Source organism: Apostichopus japonicus, chromosome 12, assembly GCF_037975245.1.
Source record: "Apostichopus japonicus isolate 1M-3 chromosome 12, ASM3797524v1, whole genome shotgun sequence".
NCBI lineage: Eukaryota > Metazoa > Echinodermata > Holothuroidea > Aspidochirotida > Stichopodidae > Apostichopus > Apostichopus japonicus.
The window spans coordinates 20,329,545-20,340,763 of NC_092572.1; the positions used below are offsets into that span (position 1 = coordinate 20,329,545).

General features: G+C 38.2%; 1 protein-coding gene across 2 annotated transcripts in view; it reads left to right on the top strand.

The window, feature by feature from the left end:
• Window positions 1-22: 22 nt before the first annotated feature.
• The window catches only part of LOC139978022 (uncharacterized), a 134,241-nt gene continuing 123,044 nt past the window's right edge, over window positions 23-11,219 (top strand). For both annotated transcript variants that reach the window (XM_071987934.1, XM_071987935.1), the window contains exon 1: window positions 23-5,318. The gene's annotated coding sequence lies outside the window, so the exon portion shown is untranslated. The remainder of the gene's footprint in view (window positions 5,319-11,219) is intronic.

The following is an 11,219-nucleotide window of genomic DNA, read 5'->3' on the forward strand; positions in this document are numbered from 1 at the left end:
GCAATGTTAGACATGATGGTATCCATGGAATATTTACAAACTTAAAAAGGTTACAACATATGGTCAACTAACGAACAGAATCATTCACCAATTTAGAAAACGATTCTAGGGTACATATACTTTGCTAGTCAAGTACAAATTAGGTAACCAACTATTGAATCTTATTTTTACCCTGCAAGAAAAGTATTCACTTTTGCATGATGTATGAAGATCTTTGGAAGGATTGTGGAATCTCCTGCTTTCTCTTTAAGCCAAACACGGCATCTAAACTTTCAATTCGTATACCATTCACCCGCACAAGAAAATAGTGTGGATTCGTCTCATATACGACTCAGAAAGAATCTGAACTACTTTCAATGACTTTGTACCAGAGTGCAACGAAAGCAATTTCATCATTGGTACTTGCTGTATACCAAACACCCTGTAATTATGTTGGTGCACATATGAGCTAATAACTTTAACTGAACTGAAGTTCGTAGAAATTTATTGCTGTTTAAGATGTTCAAAAACAGTATTGAATAAAAAAACGTTCTAGTTCACACCATCTGATAATGTGGACCTTCCGCAAAACTTTCACGCAGACAACTTCAGACATCTGGACTGATCGAATGTTAAGTTACTTCATTGTTGACAATATAACGCTATATGCTACATTTAGCATGTTATTTGTGTCCTGATATAATCATTAAACATTGGTCCCTGAATCCGTCGTGGAAACGTTTAACTTATAGGCCCAACTTTTTGCATATAAAACTGTGGTTCCATGATAAACACTCAGACTTCAATCTATGTTAACATTGCTGATATTTACACATCTGTAGCATATGACCATGGGGTAACTAATTGTAATACAAGTGGTTATCGACTAGAGTGTGGTGGGGGTGGGCGAGAGAGGCCCTGGACATAAATCGTAAATTCTTTTTAACCCTAATGCTCATTTTCTTGTTTTCAACAATGTTACATGCTCTAGCTGTTCGCTTTATTTGGCCCTTCGAAAGGTAAACCCAATTTATCGGAGCCCCTAGTCCAGTGTACATATAAGACATTATACTGTGATTTATATCTCTTTTGTTTATAAGTGACTTTCTGACTTAGTCTTAAGCCTAGCATAGGATTAAGACCATTGGAATGCTGTGAGGTGATACATGCATGGTTCTACTCGATGATACTCCACTTACTACGTCATAGTACGTGCATTCATTTTGAATCGCCAATAAGGATGGTAGCTTTAAAGCTGAGGCATAGGCATTGGCCTGTGCTAATATTTCATAGTCCTCATTTCTCCCGCTACTAAGCTGACTCAATTCATACGCATCGGGTGCTTCCGAATACAGCAGGAGATCTGATCCCGTGACCTTTTTTACCGAGTGTTACGTTTGAATTACAGCTGTCTCATAGGCTGCACATAGATTTTCCCAATTGCTATATATTGCCAATATGATTCATAGTGCTCCAAAAAAAGACACATGCGCGACACATTTAATACATATGTGGAATCATATGTTAAAATTTCGTAAACATTGACGGTGGAGTTAGCCCAGAAAATACGTTACTAATTCTTGCCGGATGATGCTTAAAAATCGTTCCTCAAAAACGATTAAGCCTGAAGAAAAATTCGACCCGAATATTACGTTAGGGGAAATACCCTTTGTATGTTGTCGCCTTCAGAACGGCAAACATCTTTAGACGACTATTTACAGTTCGTAAATAAGCAGATTATAAGGTGCGTTAGCTTGGCTGGCGGCCATATTGAATTTCGACTTGAAGTTAGCACAGTAGTTCAGCTGAACATTGTCTCTCGTGGATTGATCACATGTGTAGACAATATATATAATCGTTTTAGATCATCGCATTTCTCCAGATGAAGGTAGGTTTGAGTAAATAGAATGTAACATGCAATTTCAAATCACATCAACTTCAAGTAGGGTAGATGAGCGTCGGTGAGGTTCATGTAAACAACAGCCTACGCAAGGTCAGCAGGCAATGGCCTAAATGGGTTTATTTCATCGGAATGCTGCAGTTATTCATTCTATAGTATACTAGCATATCAACTCCCCCACCCCTTCCCATCCACCTTGGGGAGCATTTCATTTGTTAAACACCTGGTTGCCTATCTATTTATCATAGGCTGACAATGACTCACACCAATCAAAGAAAAACACAAGTTTGAATTCCTTTTCAACATTTTTGTTCAATATCGTTGATAGAGTATGTTAATGGCAAGATAAAAATGATATTAATACAAACAAGGAGAAGTACATGGAAAGGTTATATCAAAACAAAGAAACATGGAGGTAAGATTTTTTCCCCATATCCACAACTTTTAAAAAAACCAGTCACCAAAGTTCTCGCTCATTGCCACTACAAAACAGCAATTCTGAATAGGCAAAAAGATACTGGCTACTGTTGTTTTGAACAAATCTCAAGCATGTGCAAGGTTACACGCCAGCAATAACTACACACATGCTGATTAGATTAAGAAGTAATGCTGCCTACAAAAATAATAAATTACAGGTTCCTCACTTAAGTTGTCAGACTCCAATCATTACAACTGCCATGCAGCAATTCTGAATAGGTCAATGTACATGGGTACTGTTGAATTTTGAACTGGGTTCCTAGTAAATGCGAGGTGTTCACTGCAGCATATGAACCACACAGTGCTATCGAAATGTAATAATGACGAACAGTTATGTGTTCTTTGTCAGTACTAAAGTCCCAACTGGTAACGAAAATAAAGCTCTTTCACTTCGCATGAGGATATTACCATGTCTAATTAGTGACTCCAGCCATTACCACTCCATTGCAGCAATTCTGAATATGTCAAGAAACGGTAGTGTTATAATCCAGCATCAACAAGAAGCAGAACAATAACCCATGGGCTTAAGCATCACAAGGCGAGATGTGTGCGCAAACTTTTCTATTGTAAATACATAAGTATACATATCACGAACATCCAGACACCTGCAGTGCTGCTGTGTCAAAATCTGAACTTACAACAGAAATTTTAACTTTAACAGAAAGATCATAACTAGCACAATTTTAAAATGAAAGGCACACCATCTCTGGTGCAATTGCTATGAAAACCAAAGCATGCTTAAAAGTTGGAAAATAGCGTTTAGTGAAGAAGGACATAAAGTTGATTAACCTGTATCATTTTGACTATGTATTGAGGTAGACATCTATATAGGCAGGTTAGAATAGATTTGTGACCAAATTGGCAATATATATTAACAATAGTAACAATAATATGTTAACTATCATGATCGTAAAACTTGTGTAGGGAATTTGAAATTTTTTGAAATAACGGTTGGCAGCTTGTGGTATGAAAGTATATGATAAGTAAACATAGAAAATAGCGGACTTCTTCAGCAGTATTATAAAATGTAAAATTTGATAAATAATAGCCATAATGTTCAACACCTCTGTCAAGGTAAACAATGCATCAGTACAAAAAGCACACTTCAGAAAAAAACAATAAATAAACAAAATCAAGGTAATATAAATGTACAACTAATGATAAGAATGATAATCTATGTGATGTGAAAGGATAATAATTGTACTGATTGTTATGACAACAAAAGAGGATACAATGTGATAAATGTATGGAGTTGACTTGTTTGGTTAATAATAAAAATGAAAGAAAGCATATATTTTCTGTAATCATATTGACACTGACAAACATTTATAGCTGTTCAACTGTTAGTCATGACAAAGAGAGAACTAAAGCTAACATACTTGTGCAAGAAAACCAGCACATTACTGTGACCACTTTGACACTGATAAAAGTAGTATGGCTGCTCTAGGTAGAAAACATAGAATCAAGTGATACAATGAATACAAACATAATTCTACAGTTCTACTTACAGGAGGACTTGCAAGAATATGAAAATTGACATATGTTTACCAAAGTTGAAAAACACTAGGAATCTTTTAGTTCTGACAAAAGTAATCTTCTTCATTACTCTATAAAACAAACTGTTTACCCGATGATGTGGTTTATCAAATTCATAAGCATGACATCCTTCAATATTCCTAAGAAATTTTGCAAAATACAACACAAACTTTATTATTTCTTATCCGAGGTTATTAGCAAAAGAGCAAAAGCTGATAGTTTTAATTGCTTCAAAAGAGAAAAATGGGAACACTAGAACAAATTCTCTTTACCAATGAAGCACGTTTTGGTCTCCGAAATTTCATAAGGTGCAGTAATCAAGTAGACAAAGAGTAAAGCATTTGCAGGATCCCTACAGTGGTAGCTTTTTAATACCACAAAATTGGACAGAAACATGTGACAGACAGTAAAATTGTACTTTGTGAGAAATGTGAGAAAAGACAAATCACTAACAAACAGTACAACAATGTCACATCAACGAAACAACACACTCTCACAAACAAAATTTGTTACAATGAATTCAGCCTGTGACTGTAAATAAGGCAAGTGTTGACGTGAAAGACTTGATACTGGAATATATTTTCATTGACATGGCCAATTACAAGGCAAACAGTGAGAAGCTTGTACAAGAAGCACACAAAGCTGACATGCTGGTGAAAGTTACAGTATTTAGTACATGTATACAAACACAGAAATATGAAACTGTACAAAAATATATAATTCTGTCAATTTGAAATTAGTGGTGAACATTATGATGGAGTCAAAAATCAGCAATGACAATTGGTAGAGGCTGAAAATAATCACCAGTAAGTATAAACCTGTTCAGCCTTTTATGATAAACGCAGCGCTGCCCCCATACAGGATTAATCATTTTAAAGTTAGAATTCATAAAGAAATCAACAATCAGTCAGAGTGCTTGACAATGGTGGTCAATATTGTTACAGATATTTGACTTATAAGCCTAGCAGATTTCTTACTGTTAATTTGTTTCTTTCTGTATTGAGCTCGGGCTGTTTACTATTCTTATTTTGATTTCCCCGTCTCGGGCCCCAGACCTTTAACCCTTTTCTCTTTAGATCTAAGGAAGCTCACCGTGTTTTCCCAGCAGTGTAGACAGTTTTCCAAAACAAAAAGGAAGCCGCTTCCTGTGTGCGCGCGCTTCGGCATACATCAAAAACATAAACGGGGGTCACCGAGTTCAGCTATTCAAGCTACTTGGTATAAAAAAGATTGGTTTATTGTTCGTAAGAGGCAGTTGCCCAAAAGTTGTGAAAGTAGTCAGTTAGCGCAAAGTTGCAATCGTTTACTGCAATATTACTCATATGTACTCTCTACACGGATCTCTACTGTGATATTTGTGTATCAAGGAACCGTTATTGTGTTTCCTGGCTCTACCTGGTGACCGGTGATTCTAAACATTTACTTGGTAATGATTTTCATTTGTTTTCTTTTATGTGTTAAGGGAACTTGGGAATAAGCCGTTAGTACCCGTCAATGTTATATCGACCGTGTCAGTGAAGTGAACCAATTAACGATAGTATATTTGTTTGTCTATCTATCTCGACCAAATATAATATTAAAGTTGCCAAAATTACTTGTGATGTAACACTAAAATTTTCAAGGCTGGAGCATTAACGTAGCTCAGAATTCAATGCGGTATATTGAGAAAGATTGACGTACAAGTACTGAAAAGTAACCTAAGGCTGAAGCTCGACCATCTCCCTATTTTGTGAATATGTGTATTTAAGACCCGAGTTATACCTGGGTTTCAGTTTAAGCTCGCAGGATTTGCGAGACACAGCCCAACTCGCACAGATTTGCGAGAAACAGCACAGATCGCAAGCTGCGAGAAACATCCCAGCTCGCACTGATTTGCGAGATACAGCACAGATCGCAAGCTGCGAGAGACAGTCCAACTCGCACAGATTTGCGAGATACAGCACAGATCGCAAGTAGCGGGAAACAGATCAGCTCGCAGGAATTACGACTTTTAGGGTTCGCTCGCATATTGCGAGTTATTGTCAGAACTCGCAGAGGCTGCGAGGTTTGGTCTACACTTGTATTTCTTTTGGTACTGCTTTACTTCCAATAGTGTTGTGAATGAGTTAAGCCATGTATTATGCCCAAAGATGTATTGCTACCATTTAACTCATCTTAAAGCGTTTAAACATTGATTGGAGGATTAATTGATGTACTTCATTAACCATTGTAACAGGAGAAAGTGTTTTCTTTTTAACAAAGTTTTTAGACATTACTTGAACTCTTTGGCTGATTTTTCAAGACTCTGTGTTCCGACTTGACTGTATAGAATTCGGTCGGCGTTACAATATGAAATCAAATTGTGCTAAAATTTCAGATATAAACCGTAACCGGTTCACAGAAATGGTGCTTACTGCTTATGTTTGATCAAAAAAGGTTGGAAGAGGTTGTTATGTGATGTAAGTATGGAGGCAACCTATTACGGTTCTCATGTACCACCTGTGCACTTCGATCAAACAAGTACACTGTTTGCTTCCGCTCATACTGTGGAAAGGAAAATAAGTAAAACTTTATATAAGTATGCAAGTAATATATGTTCTCCATTGTGCACATTATGAAGACCCATTTTCACCATCAGATTCCAAGTCCTGAACATCTGACCCACACTCAGAATTTTTAGAAGAACCTTTTGATAAAATATCATCAATGAATTAACAAGCTTATTAACAACAACAAAGGTTGATACATTTTCACTCACACGTAACTAAAACATTAAAGAGCTAAGATTATAACAAAATAAAATATAAAATGAGGCTTAATAGGCTTGGACTAGACTACATCAAATTTAAACAACAAGTATTATCCTAATACTAATTGGCCTGTAACTAACTTTAAATAGGCTAGGCTGTGGCATTAGCAAAGTACTGATTCAGTCTCAGGCTATGTAGGCATGTATCCCATTCCTAGTTTATTTAACTTCTACATAGTTCTGGAGGTTACTGGCTGGCCTAATTTTACTCAATCATATTCCTACTCCTAGGCCTACTTAGATTAGAAAATCAGGTCTGAAATGGTATGGCGTAGTAATAAAGGCATTCCTTAGCCTATAGCCTGTAGGCCTATCAACAGTTTGAAACATCATACAACTGTTAAAGTTCTAGATCTAAACATGGCTCTAAGTTATAATTAGGGACAACTAACTAGTTAAGGAGCATTTAGAATCAGGGACTTTTAACTAAGCACGGCGCATTTAGAATCAGACACACCTACCTAATAAACAAGCAAGGAGGTTGTGAGTTGACAGATTTGATTTTGAGATAGAAATAGGTTATGAGGAAGTGTGTCCCTAACTCTAATCTGGTACCCTAATCTTCACCCTTAGGCCTAGTACCTTACCAACACACTATGTAGGCCCACTCACTCCTAGGGCCTACTCCAAATCATATTCATTATTTACCCTGAGCTTATGCACCCCGATCCTGTTGGCTGTATGACAGTAATGTGTACGTACCATAGAAACTCGGTAGAATGCTGACACAGCGTATCGCCATGTGTTTAATCCCTGAAGTCTTGAAAGTAGTGAGGGCGCTTTGCGTTGTACGTCAAAAATCCAGATCGTGGTCTTTATACATACATTGTGCATTCGACTTTGAAATTGAATTTTTAGTTTACCCTTTTTTTCTCGAAAGAGTTGGTTTACTTTTCATAACAGAGACATGTTATGGCAACAGAGTGGTAAGTGCTATATTACTGACTTACGAACAAACTTTTAGAACTTTTACAAATGACTCGAGCAAATTTGAATGTATGTAAAGTGTCAGTTCCGGTATCTGAGAGGATCATGGCAAATATATTTCTTGCTTGTATTATTTTAGTGCACCACTCAGATAGATTTATAGTTGTCCCTGGAAAGTGCCAATAAAAGCAACTGCCCCCCTCCCCCCTTCCCATACACACCTACTTTTGTGTAAGACTTTCATATTAGTCTGTGCATGCAGTTTTCATTTTAATGTGAATGTTGCAAAGTGGGTAGTAATTTTTGCAAGATAACAGATCCCACCTTGTGAAGTGAGAGTGCAAACAGTTTGATGCAGTCATCAAAGGATGCTATGTTAGCACGAGTAGTGATTTAAGTGTGTCGTTTTTCCTACAAGCTTTTTTAAAGCATGGTTAGTGTGTATAATTAGGTCTTAAATTCATAGTTGAGTAAATTTAGGCAAAGATTCTATGAAGCTACTATCCAGAACATACCTGGCTAGGCTAAGTAGGCTGTAGCCTACCTCAAAACTCAGATTACTGGCTGTGCCGATACTGCTTATGCCCTATTGTCAAATTTACGGTGTTGGGAATATGCTTATTTTCCTAGTATTGAACTGTTAGTGATAAGCGCAGGACGTCAGCTCATGTTATACTGGCATGTGCATCTATCGTAAGGGATACAATTTTAAGTAAAATGAGGTGATGATAATTTTTGTCATTAGGCTTTAGTTATTGCGCATCCGAAAGAACAGCCGTAGCCGGTCTAGGGGCCTAGGCTAACTATATCCAGGGTCCAGTGAATATCAATACATCAGCTGAGCAGACGCCTTACTAAAGTAAATATATTTCTTTGTAACTGCTTCTACTATCGCTTCCTTAGTAGTACTTGTGGAACTTTAGTCCACTGCCACACAGGGGCGTAGCGAGCGGGGGGGTGTGGGGGGGTGTCACACCCCCCAATAATTTGGTCGCTGTCGGCAAATTTTAGGTCTGTCGGCAAAAGGAGAAAAGGTGAAGAGAGCGGAAGGGGAAGAAAGAAGGAAAGCTGAATAGAAAAAGGAGAACGGGAGCTTCTTCCGTGCCAAATTTGACTTAAAATATGCACCAGATTGCATCTAAGGACGTTTCAAAACTAAAAATTTTGCCAAAGGGGAGGGGGGACACCCCTCCCCTTAGACCCTCCCCCATTTCAGTCACCACTTCCAGATCCGTCGGCAAATCAAATTTGACATAAAATATGCACCAGATTGCATCTAAGGACGTTTCAAAACTAATAATTTTCTAAAGGGGAGGGGGACACCCCCTCCCCTTAGACCCCTCCCCCATTTCAGCCACCACTTCCAGATCCGTCGGCAAATCAAATTTGACTTAAAATATGCACCAGATTGCATCTAAGGACGTTTCAAAACTAAAAATTTTGCCAAAGGGGAGGGGGACAACCCCTCCCCTTAGACCCTCCCCCATTTCAGTCACCACTTCCAGATCCGTCGGCAAATCAAATTTGACTTAAAATATGCACCAGATTGCATCTAAGGACGTTTCAAAACTAAAAATTTTGCCAAAGGGGAGGGGGACACCTCCTCCCCTTAGACCCCCCCCCCCCCCCATTTCAGTCACCACTTCCAGATCCGTCGGCAAATCAAATTTGACTTAAAATATACACCAGATTGCATCTAAGGACGTTTCAAAACTAAAAATTTGCCAAAGGGGAGGGGGACACCCCCTCCCCTTAGACTCCTCCCCCTTTTTCAGTCAACACTTCTAGATCCGTCGGCAAATCAAATTCTCCACACCCCCCCAACAAAAATCCCTTCGCTACGCCCCTGCTGCCACATTTTTTCACGATTTTGGCACCCAAATGCGGCACGAGAAATCACCAGTTCGAGTGATGTATGTCAACTTTATCACTTTAGTAATGTCAAAGACGTAGTGTTTGTATTACGCGCCGGTACTTTCTTGCCGTACAAGCAAAGCGCCACCAGTTGCATGAGTGACTTCAGTATGTCCCATGATGTCATTCTCCCTATTTCAATGGCTATGGTACGTACTAGTACAAGTTACTATACATAGGTTAGACTACTGTCACAGTCTGTTGCCCTGTCTGTTGATTGCTTGTTGTTTATATGGTTCTTCCATCCGTGTTGCAGGGTGCGTTCTCCTGCCGACTGCGCATGTCCTGGGTGACTGCGCATGTGTATTGGGTGACAACGTGTATTTGCATGGCCGAATTCCTGCACTTCGGGTGCCTATTGTGTTTGGTCATGCCTGGAGAATGTCCCCTTGTTGTTAGTCTAATTCAGCGTTTGTACCCTTACTATAGAGGGACGTTCTTTACCTGGATGGACTTTTGCTTTAGATTGGTTCGGGAGTTTAGAAAGGCAGTTAAGAGGGAAAACGGAAAGAGAGAGGAGGAATAAACTGTTCACGACTTATTACTTGTTTTGGACTATATGTACAGGACCCCGTCACACTACTGACAAATAATGTGTAATCCGTAACTTTGTTTTTTAATGCGATTGCGAAGCCTAAGCACTAATTACATCGTGTAGCGTATACGATATAATAACAATTAAAGACGCAGCAACGCGTTTTAGGGTATCATTTTCAGCAGGCCAATGGTAACCTCATTTAACTGTGAAATGACTCCACATCGATCGTGGTATATTGTATAAAAAAAAATGTTTTATACCAGAAAATACGCTCGTTGGTACGATTGGTGACTTAAAACGGCAATGTCACAGATAACATCGGAGCTAAAATTAAGGTACATACCTCAATATATTCCGCAGGTAACGTTCATTAATTCGTCGTCAACCGTACCCCAGCAGCTTAAGTTCGTCAAAATTCGGATAAAGGAATGTATTACGTCACACATCAAGAAAGTTAACCCTTCAAAAATGTATGAATATGCATCATTTCTGGGGTCTATTCAACTGGAGGTCCGTGGTGAATTTATTTTTGACGGGAGGAATTTGTTTTTGACGGGAGTAATTTATTTTGGACGGGTATATATCCGGGGGTAGCTCATATAGGATGCGGGATGAGTTTATATCGCATGGGGTAGATTTTATATGTTGCAATGAACTTAGATTCGACAAACTTATTTGTGATGAAGGGAGTTTATTTTGGATGTGATTTGTTAAATTTATTTTGATTTAGTAAATGTATTCTTGATTTAGTAAATATGTCTATTATGAAGTAATTTTTTGGGGGGAGTGGAGTAAATATAATTTTGATGGAGAATTTTTTTTCTCATGATAACTATATGTTTGTTGCAATTTTACCAATCTATTTTCATATTTTGTTTTAATGGTTATGGCCGCCCAAAAAGGTTTAGGATTATTCCCCTTCCATTCCTACTTATTGAGGCAACAAAAAAGGGAAAATACAGTAAAGAATATATATATACGGTAAACTATGTTGAAGCAAGCACGCACAGTTTAATCCAGGCTTCACTCGGACGCGAAAGTGCAGTGTTCACTTTGTAATGTGCATGTCCATTCTACGCTTCCGTACTTTACCTTTCAGAAAAGCGCAGGCATACTCAATAAGCCCTCTTCTCCTTACAGTATCAAGATATGATTATCAA